This window comes from Canis lupus, chromosome 1 (genome assembly GCF_048164855.1).
Source record: "Canis lupus baileyi chromosome 1, mCanLup2.hap1, whole genome shotgun sequence".
Classification (NCBI taxonomy): domain Eukaryota; kingdom Metazoa; phylum Chordata; class Mammalia; order Carnivora; family Canidae; genus Canis; species Canis lupus.
The window spans coordinates 117020605-117032307 of record NC_132838.1 but is presented as its reverse complement, the minus strand read 5'-3'; positions in this window follow the sequence as shown (position 1 = coordinate 117032307).

Genomic DNA, 11703 nt, shown 5'->3' with positions numbered 1-11703 from the left:
GGCTGCTTTTAAAGGGGGAAGATGAGGAGTTATTGCGAGGGGTCATTGCGACGTATGGAATTTCCCTTCTTTGGTAACTGTGCCTGGTTGTAAATAGCCCATTGGTCAGTTAGGGCCTGTGGATATTTTGAGGCTGGTCACTTACTAGGCTTGTCTGTATTCAGCCAGAGGGTTGCTGTGGGCCCTTTCTACATTCCATCCCTCAAGCCTGTTTGCCTACAAGCAGCCTCTGTGGCTATGTAAAAATAGTAAACACTACATCTGCTTTGCTACAGGGCAACAATCAGCTGTAGCTTCAGAGCAGCTGCCCTTTTAAATAGGAGGGGCAGATAGCAAAACAGGTGCCCCTTTGCAGTGTGATTCTGCAGCTTATTCCAATTTGGCCACCCTTGTAACCTGAGCTTGGCCATATGACTTGCTTTGGCCAAAAGCAATAGTACTACATTAGCCATTTTGACACTAACAGGATTGAAAAATATTTGTACACTGAGACTTGTCCTCTTTTGCTACTCTTGTGAGCTCTGTGACCCCCACTGGGTGAACAAGCCCAGGCTAGCCTGCTGGGTGATGAGGCAACAGGCCAGGCACTCCCCATTGATCTAGCTGAGACCAAGCCAATCACTAGACATGAGTGACCACCCAGCCCCAGCTGAGTCAGATCAGAACTGTCCAGCTAACACACAAAATCATGAGAAATAATAGATGCTTAGTATTTGAAGTTACTAAATTTTGAGTAGTTTGCTACTGACATAGGGACATGCATTTCCACCCACTAAGGTTCCCACCAACCCCTAATATCTTATGCCTGTTTACTTATGCATATTCCTTGCCCTATCTTGGTAGGCATTCGGATTTGCCATTCATGGGACAGGGCTTGGTGTGGTCAATTGGTTCCAGTTTCAGCATTGCTCTCTACTTCCCCATTCCTACTTCCTGGGGAGGAATCCTGCGTCTCTCACTCCAACCACCTCTTTTCCCCAGCACCTTCACCCTGGTCCAGCCCGCCACGTCTTCTCCGTCTTGGTTCCACAACACTAGTTTGTTTTCTGTCTCCCTGCATAGATCTGTAAACACAGGGCTGCCCCCTCATTTTTAAGCAGGGAAAAATTATTTTTCGTGGTCTCTTGCCAATGGGCTACATAGCTACTCACATAGGACAATTTTTTTTTAATTGGAGTTCAATTTGCCAACATATAGCATATCACCCAGTGCTCATCCCGTGAAATGCCCCCCTCAGTGCCCGTCACCCAGTCACCCCAACCCCTGTCCACCTCCCCTACATAGGACAATTCACCTATCTTTCATCACATTGCTCTAAGAGTAAGGGACTGGGGAAAAACGAGCTGATGCCCTTACTCAGTTTGAGGTTTTTTTTTTTTAATTTTTATTTATTTATGATAGTCACAGAGAGAGAGAGAGAGAGAGGCAGAGACACAGGCAGAGGGAGAAGCAGGCTCCATGCACTGGGAGCCCGACGTGGGATTCGATCCCGGGTCTCCAGGATCGCGCCCTGGGCCAAAGGCAGGCGCCAAACCGCTGTGCCACCTAGGGATCCCAGTTTGAGGTATTTAATAAGAAATCTGTCTCTAATCCATTATACCTCTCATGCACATTCTCAATAAAATTAATAAAGATGAATATTAACAACCCAACGATGTGATTCAGTCACATTCCACATCGTCTGCTTCTTTCTGTCCTGAAACCAACAGAGTCTGATTATTTATAATTTCTGCTCCCCTATACAATCAGCTTGTAGTTATCTCTTTAGGGACCCTATGGCATGACCTTTAAATTTCAAATTATGTTAATCTACTGACCAACCTTTTCTATAGTTTTTGTTTAAAATGTTGAGAGACAGGACTTGATCATTTCAGATCCACTTTCTGTGCTAGGCCATGTCACTGTCTCTGGTAGCCTAGGCTTGAAGGGCCACGTCCAGTTAGCATTGACAGGATGTCTCAACTACTAGGCAGCAGGAAAGCTGGGGGCACGGGGAGGGGTGTGGGGGGGGGAGGGGTGTGTGTGTGTGGGGGACAAACCGGCAATGATTTGCTCCTTCCTCATAGTAGAGTCTCCTTTTACCTGGATTCTTTCAAGTCAGTGCCTGAGGTGAAAATAGTGTAGTTAAAATTTCCCTTGAAAAATATCTTAAGATGGCTGTCACCCAGTTACCCCATCACTTCACTTACCTCCTCAACAGCAACCCTGTTTCTTTCTCATAGTTAAGAGTCTCTCATGGTTTATCTCCATGCAACTGATGAATTACTAAACTCTACATCTGAAACTAAAGATGTACTCTATGTTGGCTAATTGAATTAAAAAAAGAAAACACCTTAAGATGACACCAAATTGGAAGGTAAGATGCCATCTTTTCTTTTATCTCCATCTTTCATTATGTCAAGCAGTCCTTTTTCCTTCCATTTTGTTTGTTTGTTTGTTTCTAAATATTTTATTTATTTGACAGAGAGAGAACGAGCCGGTTGCTCATGAGGGGTTGAGGGAGAAACAGGCTCCCTACTGAGCAGGGAGCCTGACGTGGGGCTCCATCCCAGGACCCTGAGATCATGCATGACTGAGCTGAAGGCAGATGCTTAACAGACTGAGCCACCAGGCACCCCCTTTCCCCTCCCATGGTAAAACAGATTGCTGTGGCTTTGGCTAACCATCAAAGTTAGATTTGGATTTAGGGGCCATGTTGTATGAAAAATACACTCAACTCACACGCATCCAGGTGAGACATGGGAACCAAGGAAGCCGTAGTTTATGCCCTTATCTTATGCTCATTCAGGAGCATATGCTGTTCACTCATTGAGTGGAATGGAGGGCAGAATAATTTTCTTTGTTTGAACAAATATTTTTTGTGATCTCTTGGTTTATTGTGAATTCATGTAGTTGACTCTGGATTTATTAAACATGCATCCAAAATGACTCAGCTGGGGATCCCTGGGTGGCTCAGCGGTTTAGCGCCTGCCTTCCACCCAGGGCATGATCCTGGGGACCCAGGATTGAGTCCCACGTCGGGCTCTATGCATGGAGCCTGCTTCTCCCTCTGCCTGTGTCTCTGCCCACCCCCCTCTCTGTCTCTCATGAGTAAATAAATAAAAAAAATCTTAAAAAAAAAAATGACTCAGCTGCATAGCAACTGTCTTTGCTGCTTCCTGTCTTACCTCTGCCTCTGCAGTCAGTTTTTCACCCTGGAAAGGAAGGTAGTTGTTCTATTTATCTATCTGTTGACTTAGACTCTATTGCATTCCCAGCATCTGGTACATGGGTGGATTTGATAAATATTTGTTGAAGGAAGGGTAACCCAAATGTTTTCTAATTTGCTCACTCCCACTCATTTAATAAAGAAGGACCTCAGTTGCTTCTCTTACTTTTATCTATCTTCTAGATATTTCTGGGCATCCTCAGGGAGTGTCTGCCCTTGCACCACTCACCCAGTTGTTCCCTGTTATCTGCAGCTGAGGCATCAGTGTTCAGGAAAGAAAACAGAAATCTATCTAGGCTGGGCAACCCCGGTGGCCCGGTGGTTTAGCACTGCCTTCAGCCCAGGGCATGATCCTGGAGACCCAGGATTGAGTCCCGCATCAGGCTCCCTGCATGGAGCCTGCTTCTCCCTCTGCCTGTGTCTCTGCCTCTCTCTCTGTCTCTGTCTCTCTCTCTATGTGTCTCTCATGAATAAATAAATAAAATCTTAAAAAAAAGAAAGAAATCGATCTAGGGATTGAATAATGGAAAGGTTGGAAAGACTGAGAGAGCACTTTCTTTTTTTTTTTTTTTTTTTAAATTATTTATTTATTTATTTATTTATGATAGTCACACACACAGAGAGAGAGAGAGAGAGGCAGAGACATAGGCAGAGGGAGAAGCAGGCTCCATGCACCGGGAGCCCGACGTGGGATTCGATCCTGGGTCTCCAGGATCGCGCCCTGGGCCAAAGGCAGGCGCCAAACCACTGCGCCACCCAGGGATCCCGCGAGAGCACTTTCTAATCAGGATTTTTACCTAATTTGTGGGGACTGCAAAAAAGAAAATGTGGGACCCCTTGTTGAGACAGCAGGGAAAAAGTGCCATTAAGAATACTAAAAAATAGGGATCTCTGGGTGGCTCAGCAGTTAGCACCTGCCTTCAGCCCAGGGTATGATCCTGGAGACCGGGGATCGAGTCCCATATCAGGCTCCCTGCATGGAGTCTGCTTCTCCCTCTGCCTGTGTCTCTGCCTCTCTCTCTATGCCTCTCATCAATCAATAAATAAAATCTTTAAAAAAAAAAAAGAATACCAAAATATAAGGGCACTTGGGTGGCTCAGTCTGCTAAGCATCTGCCTTTGACTCAGGTCATGGTCCTGGGGTCCTGGGGTCCTGGGTTCAAGTCCTGTGTCGGGCTCCCTGCTTAGTTGGGAGTCTGCAGCTCTCTCTGCTCCTTCCCCAGCTCATGCTTTTTCTCTCTGTCTCTCAAATAAATAATATCTAAAAAAAAAACAAAAAAACAAAAAAAAACCGAATACTAAAGTATAGGGATGCCTAGGTGGCTGTTTGGGTTAAGTGTCTGCCTTCGGCTTGGGTCATGATCCCAGGGTCCCTGAATCAGGCTCTCTGCTCAGCAGGGAGTCTGTTTCTCCCTCCCTCCACCCACCTACCCCCGCCCCCCCGCTCATGCTCTCTCTCTCAAATAAATAAATAAAATCTTTTAAAAAGAGAAGAATACTAAAATATAAAGCTTTTTTTCTTTTTTCTATGATCTCTCTCAACTTGTCATAGTGTTTTGAATTTGCTATTTAATGCTGTGCTCCCAAGGGCAATGATACTCCTCGGGTGAGTACAAACACAGGTGTCTAGGGTGCCTGCCCTGCAACTCTGTCTGCCTACAAATGCGCCTAATGACAAAATGTCTTCCTAACTAGGCTGCCCACCGGCTGCCAGCTCCCCTCTCCCCACCAGCCACTGCACCAACTCCTTGTGTCCTGGCCAGAGATGGAGAAGTTGAACCAGGCATCTCTCCTTCCCATGAGCATGGTGCCTGGGGTAAAGCAACTTCTGTGCCAAGAAGAGCCCAGGATCAAAGGTGGGCAAAACATTCTTTCCTACCAGGTTCCCTGCTGAATGTGCCATGGTATGATGACTGAAGTGGCGGGAGCTGGTGCACCCTGTCCTCCCCCCAGAGGTCATAGGCAACGGAGGACCTCAGGAACACAGAACAGGCAGCTAAGAGCCTGTCTCAGGGAGAGTGGCAGAAGAGAGCATGCATAGCAGTCAGGCCCCAGGTCCCTGGTGCTGGCTCTACTGTCAGATTTCACTTACAAGATACATATTTAAAGATAACATTGTTCAGAACTTCAAAACAGGGGCTCCTGGGTGGATTAGTTGGTTAAGTGGCTGCCTTTGGCTCAGGTCACGATCCCAGGGTCCTGAGATTGAGTCTTATGTCATTGGGTTCCCTGCTCAATGGGAGCCTGCTTTTCCCTCTCCCTCAGCCCCTCCTCCAGCTTGTGCTCTGCTCTCTCTTGCTCACTCTCTCTCTCTCTCAAATAAATAAAATCTTAAAACACACACACACACTTAAAAACAGCAACCATAGAGCATTAAATCCCAAGCATGTGGCCCTTTTGAGTCTCAGAAAGTGACTGCTCTGTGTGGCCTCGGCAGGGATGAGGTTGAGAACACACTCCTTTCGCACTGACCTGGGGTCAGGAAGGCTGAATCAAGAAGCTGCTGTCACCATTGCTCAGATCTCTTCTGGAAATGGTTTTGTCAACTTGCAGGACAAAAGAGCTCTAACTCAGAGAGCTAGCTGAGGATATAAGCTATGCTGCCCTGTGTTAGGTAGCTTGAAGACTGTTATAACAAAAAGGCGACAAAATACTGTAGTTTAAAGAACATGCAACTTCTATACCAACCGATCTCAATACATAGACCTTTTTTGGATCTTGATAAGAACAAAGAGTAAAAGAAAAAAATTGTGACATTTTTGAGAAAGTTGGAAACTTGAACAATGATAGATTTCCTTCAATATTTTATTACAAAAAATTTCAAAGATACAGAAAAGGTGAAGGCACCTTAGCATGAACACTCATGTATCTAACACCTAGACTTTATTTCACAATAACATTTTGTTATTTTGCTTTATCAGATAACTAGCCATCTGTACCTCTATCAATCTATATCTTTTTCAATGTATTTTTTAAAAGATTTTATTTATTTATTCACAAGAGACACACACACACAGAGGCAGAGACATAGGCAGGAGGAGGAGAAGCAGGCTCCATGCAGGGAGCCTGATGTGGGACTTAATCCTGGGACTCCGGGATCACACCCTGAGCTGAAGGCAGATGGTCAACCACTGAGACACCCAGGTATCCCCTTTTCAATATATTTCAAAGTAAATAGGAGATATCAGTATTCTTCTCCCAAATATGTCAGCATGTGTCACTAACTAGACTGCCTGGATATTTCATTATATAAATAATTTGAAATTTTTATATGTGATATGGTTTTGGTGGTTGTATTTTAGAAGTCTATGTTTTAGAAAGACATACTTAGGGGAGCCTGGCTGGCTTGGTTGGTGGAGCATGTGACTCTTGGTCTCAGGGTTATGAATTTGAGCCCCATGCTGTGGTATAGAGAATACTTTAAAAAATATTTTATTTATTTATTTGAGAGAGAGACAAGGATAGCATGAGCAGAGGGAGGGGCAGAGGGGGACAGAGGGAGAAGCAGACTTCCCACTGAGTAGGGAGCCGACCATGGGGCTTGACCCTAGGACCCTGAGATCATGTTCTGAGCTGAAGTCAGACACTTAACTGACTGATCCACCCAAGCGCCCCCCTAAAAAAAAAAATCTTAAAAAAAAAACAGCCCAAACCCCCCCATACTTGATAATTTTTTGGTACGACATCCAGTGTATTAATCACTGCCAATAAACAAATTATCCCAGGGGATCCCTGGGTGGCTCAGCGGTTTGGTGCCTGCCTTTGGCCCAGGGCACGATCCTGGAGTCCCGGGATCAAGTCCCACGTCTGGCTCCCGGCATGGAGCCTGCTTCTCCCTCCTCCTGTGTCTCTGCCTCTCTCTCTCTCTCTCTTTCTCTGGCTATCATAAATAAATAAATCAGTCTTTGAAAAAAAACAAAACAAAACAAAAAACAAATTATCCCAAAATGTAGCAGCTTCAAACAACATTTATTATCTTGCACAGATTTTGTGGATCAGGAATCTGGGGATGGTTTAGCCCAGCGATAGTCAACAACTCAGGGTAAAAGTGGGCAGGAAACCACCAGGATTTGCCCGTTGTGTGTGGGGCAGATACACTGATCCAGACAAACCTTCCAGGGTCGGGAACCAAGCTTTGATGTCATTCTGCTGCCATCTTGTGGCAGGCCTGGAACAATCAGTCACCCCTCCCACTGGTACCTTCCCATACTAATCCTGTTTGATGATGCTTTAGGGCTTACTTTTTATTTATTTATTTTAAAGATTGTTTATTTTAGACAGAAAGATAATGAGCAGGAGGGGTCAGAGGGAGAGGAAGAGAACCCTTAAGCCAACTCCTCACTGAGTGTGGAGCTGAACGGTGGGCTCCATCTCAGGACCCCAAGATCATGACCCCAGATGAAATCAAGAGGCCTATGCTCAACTGACTGAACCAACCAGGTGTCCTTAGGGCTTGATTTTTTTTAAAGATTGTATTTATTTATTTTGAGAGAGAGCAAGCAGAGGAAGGGGCAGAAGGAGAAGGAGAGAATCTCAAGTAGACTGCACGCTAACCTTGCAGCCCGATGCCATGCTCAGTCTCACCACCCTGAGGTCATCACCTGAGCTGAAATCAAGAGTGGGAGGCTCGGGACATCTGCGTGGCTCAATGGTTGAGCATCTGCCTTTGGCTTGGGTTGTGATCCTGAAGTTTTGGGATCAAGTTCCACACCGGGCTCCCTACATGGAGCCTGCTTCTTCCTCTGCCTCTGTCTCTGCCTCTCTCTCTCTGTGTCTCTCATGAATAAATAAATAAATCTTTAAAAAAAAAAAAAGAGTGGGAGGCTCAACCAACTGAGGCAGCCAGGCCCCCCACCCAGGACTTTATTTTTAAAACTTTTAACTTGGGATGCTTGGGTGGCTCTGTGGTTGAGCATCTGCCTTCAGCTGGGGACGTGATCCTGGAGTTTCAAGATCGAGTCCCACATCGGGCCCCTGCAGGGAGCCTGCTTCTCTCTCTGCCTGTGTCTCTGCCTCTCTCTCTAGGTCTCTCATGAATAAATAAATCTTAAAAAAAAAATAAAACTTTTAACTTGTGGTTTAGAATTCATAAGAGCGAATAGAGAGAGAAGTCTTATTCCTCTGAAGACTCTGAGTTCCTCTCCAGGGGAGCAATTCCATGTTATTTGTATTTTGTGTATCTTTCCAGGGAAATTTTATGTGTATATAAAACACAAAAACAAAATCCAACACCCCCAAAAAACACAACAATAACACCACCACCAAAGTGTACTCAGCCTTCCAGGTCATAAAAGAATAATTCATTCCTGAAATCAGCAGATTCATTCAACAGTATTGGTCTTGATTTGAACAAACAATATGCATATGTTTTGATCATATAAATATATTCATACATACTTATATATAAATATATTTTTACATAAAATATACAAATATAAAAATGTTTATAGAAATATACATGACTCAATGAGGAAATGTGAACAATGACTGGATATTTTATTGTTTTAACAAATTACTGTTAATTGTTTAGGTGTAATAGGGAGTTATCACTTAAAGATGCAATTTTAAGTATTTATGGCTGAAATGATATGATGCCTTGGTTTGATTTGAAACCCATCATGGGGCAAAAGTGAGTGGGAGTGTAGGTGAAGCAAGTTTGTTGAGGATGGGTCATAGAAATGGGGAAGGGGGGCAGCCTGGGTGGCTCAGCGGTTTCGTGCCTCCTTCAGCCCAGGGCGTGATCCTGGAGACCTGGGACTGAGTCCTGTCGGGTTCCCAGCATGGAGCCTCCTTCTCCCTCTGCCTGTGTCTCTGCCTCTCTCTCTCTCTGTCTCTCACGAATAAATAAATAAATAAAATGTTTTTTAAAAAAGGAGGTGGGGGGGCAGCCCGGGTGGCTCAGTGGTCTAGCGCCGCCTTCAGCCTAGGGCGCGATCCTAGAGACCCAGGATTGAGTCCCATGTCGGGCTCCCTGCATGGAGCTTGCTTCTCTGTCTGCCTGTGTCTCTGCCTCTCTCTCTGTGTGTGTCTTATGAATAAATAAATAAAATCTTAAAAAAAAAAAAAGAAATGGGGAAGGGGTGTTCATTATTCTGTTTTCCCTACTTTTGTATATATTTGAAATTTTCCATGATTAAAAATTGAAATGTATTTCCTGAGCACCTACTGTGTGTTGGGCACTGTTCTAGGCACTGGCAAACAGCAGTCAAGAAAACAAAAATGAATTCCACATGTTCATGTAGCTTACATTCTGGTGGGATGATAATAGCTAACATTTATTGAGGACTTAACAAACACTAGACCCTGTAAACTTTTTGGAGTACATATCAGCACAGAAATACCCTACTCCTTATATTTCTTTATAAGGTGTATCGTATTCCAGTGCATGGATTTTCCACAGTTCATTTAACCAGTTTGCTAAAGTGAAATGGACAGACAGGACTTTAAACAATATTTGCTATTATATTTCATCCAAATCACCTTACAATTGTTTTTTCAGTATATTGCAATAATGCTCGTGATTACTTTTGTTTTGTCATAATTTCCTTTGGAGTCCTTGAATATATTTCACATGTTGAAACTTATAATTTTCCCCTGTACTTCCAATGCAATCCATTAAGAAAGCCAAGAGTAATGCCAATTTTGTTAAATAGCAGCTTTAAAAATATTGGCCAAATGAAATTACTTTTCAAGTAGGATATATGTGTCTCATTACTGAATTCAGTTTACCTACTTAGTATTGCTCCTCGTGACAATTAAACACATTCAGGATGGTAGCTCCAATATTTGAACAAAATACATTCTTTCAAAATTCAGCTCTTTGGGGTGCCTGGGTTGGTTGGTTGGCCCAGTCTTGATTTCAGCTCAGGTCATGATCTTGGGCTCCTGTGAACAAGCCCTGTGTTGGGTTCTGTGCTCCATGCTTGAGATTCTGTCCCTCTGCCCCTCCCCCTACTCATACTCTCTTTCAATAAAATCTTAAAAAAAAAATCAGTTCTGTGATGAGCTTTAACAATTCCTCTGCATTTTCAAAGCCATTTAATGAGATTCAGAAGAATCTCTTTGAGTGCGCAAACTTTGTTATATGAAGAATTGTTCCTACAATTCTTCCAACAATTTAATAGCTCCGCTGCATCTTCTGGTTATACTCATAGGTCATCACATGTAATTCCTTTTACAAATTTGCCAGTTTAATGTATACTGATTAACAATGTCTTTTTCTAATCCTATTAGAATATTCGGTCTTGTGAATGTGAAGTTAAATTTAAATACAGTTAAACCTCCATGTAGTTATCTTGCCTGATATGTAACATTAGTGGAAAGTACTGTGCAGCGTGGAGTATTAGTGCTCTAAGGAAATAGATTATCAATTCCATGCCAGACTTAGTTGCCTAAAAAGAATTGTTTATATTCACAGGAATAGGGATGCTGGGTTGTTATCAAATAATAGCCTAGGTTTGATAAGATACAGTCTTATCACTGAGAGATAGGGTTTCTAACTTATCACAGTTGACTTATCCCTGAAAAATTACACACATCATTAACTATATTAGAATAGAATAAAAATATTGACTGATACCTTGCCATGCCAAATGCAAGTAAATACAATAAAAATAAGACTTCTTCATTAACACTCATATAGCACAATTATAATATTGAGTTGAGAACTTTGATCTTTTTCTTTCTCTGGAAAGATTAGAAAGCAGACTCTAAGAGGTCTGCATTCAGGGTGTTTGACAAGTAGTGCTACAGAATCAGCAGAATCTGTCAGGAGAATGTAGGCAGCTACATTCTGGTTGGGGGCAGAAGTCGGGCTGCAAAACAACAGCCACACGCTTTCGTCAACCCCACCAGGAGCACTGGAACTGGGATAGGATGGCCCTACTGAGCTGCCCATGGACAATAGGCTGAGCCTTTGTATCTTTACCCTTGGTAGAGGGTCATTGTTATAGGAAGGGCTAAATGGAAATTCCTGGAACTTCTATTCCATTCGAAGACAATAAATGGCAAATATTACTGCATCCTTGAAGGAATTGCAGAAAGTAATGATGCAGTTAATGACTTGAAAGAAAGAAAAAATAATAAAAAATAAAAATAAAGACTTGAAAGAGGCAGGGGTGATACCTATCACATCTTCATTTAATTCACCAGTTTGGCTGCACTGTTGTGTGTTCTTTTTAAATTCAATTTGCCAACATATAGTATAACACCCGGTGTTGCTCCCATCGAGTGCCCTCCTTAGTGCCCATCACCTAGTCACCCCTTCCCTTTTCCCCACCCACCTCCCCTTCCGTAACCCTTTGTTTCCCAGAGTTAGGAGTCTCTCGTGGTTTGTCTTCCTCTTTAGTTTTTCCCCACTCAGTTTCCCTCCTTTCCCTTATAGTCTCTTTCACTATTTCTTATATTCCTGGTATGAGTGAAACCATATGATGATTGTCCTTCTTCAGTTGACTTATTTCACTCAGCAATATACCCTCCAGTTCCATCCATGTCGA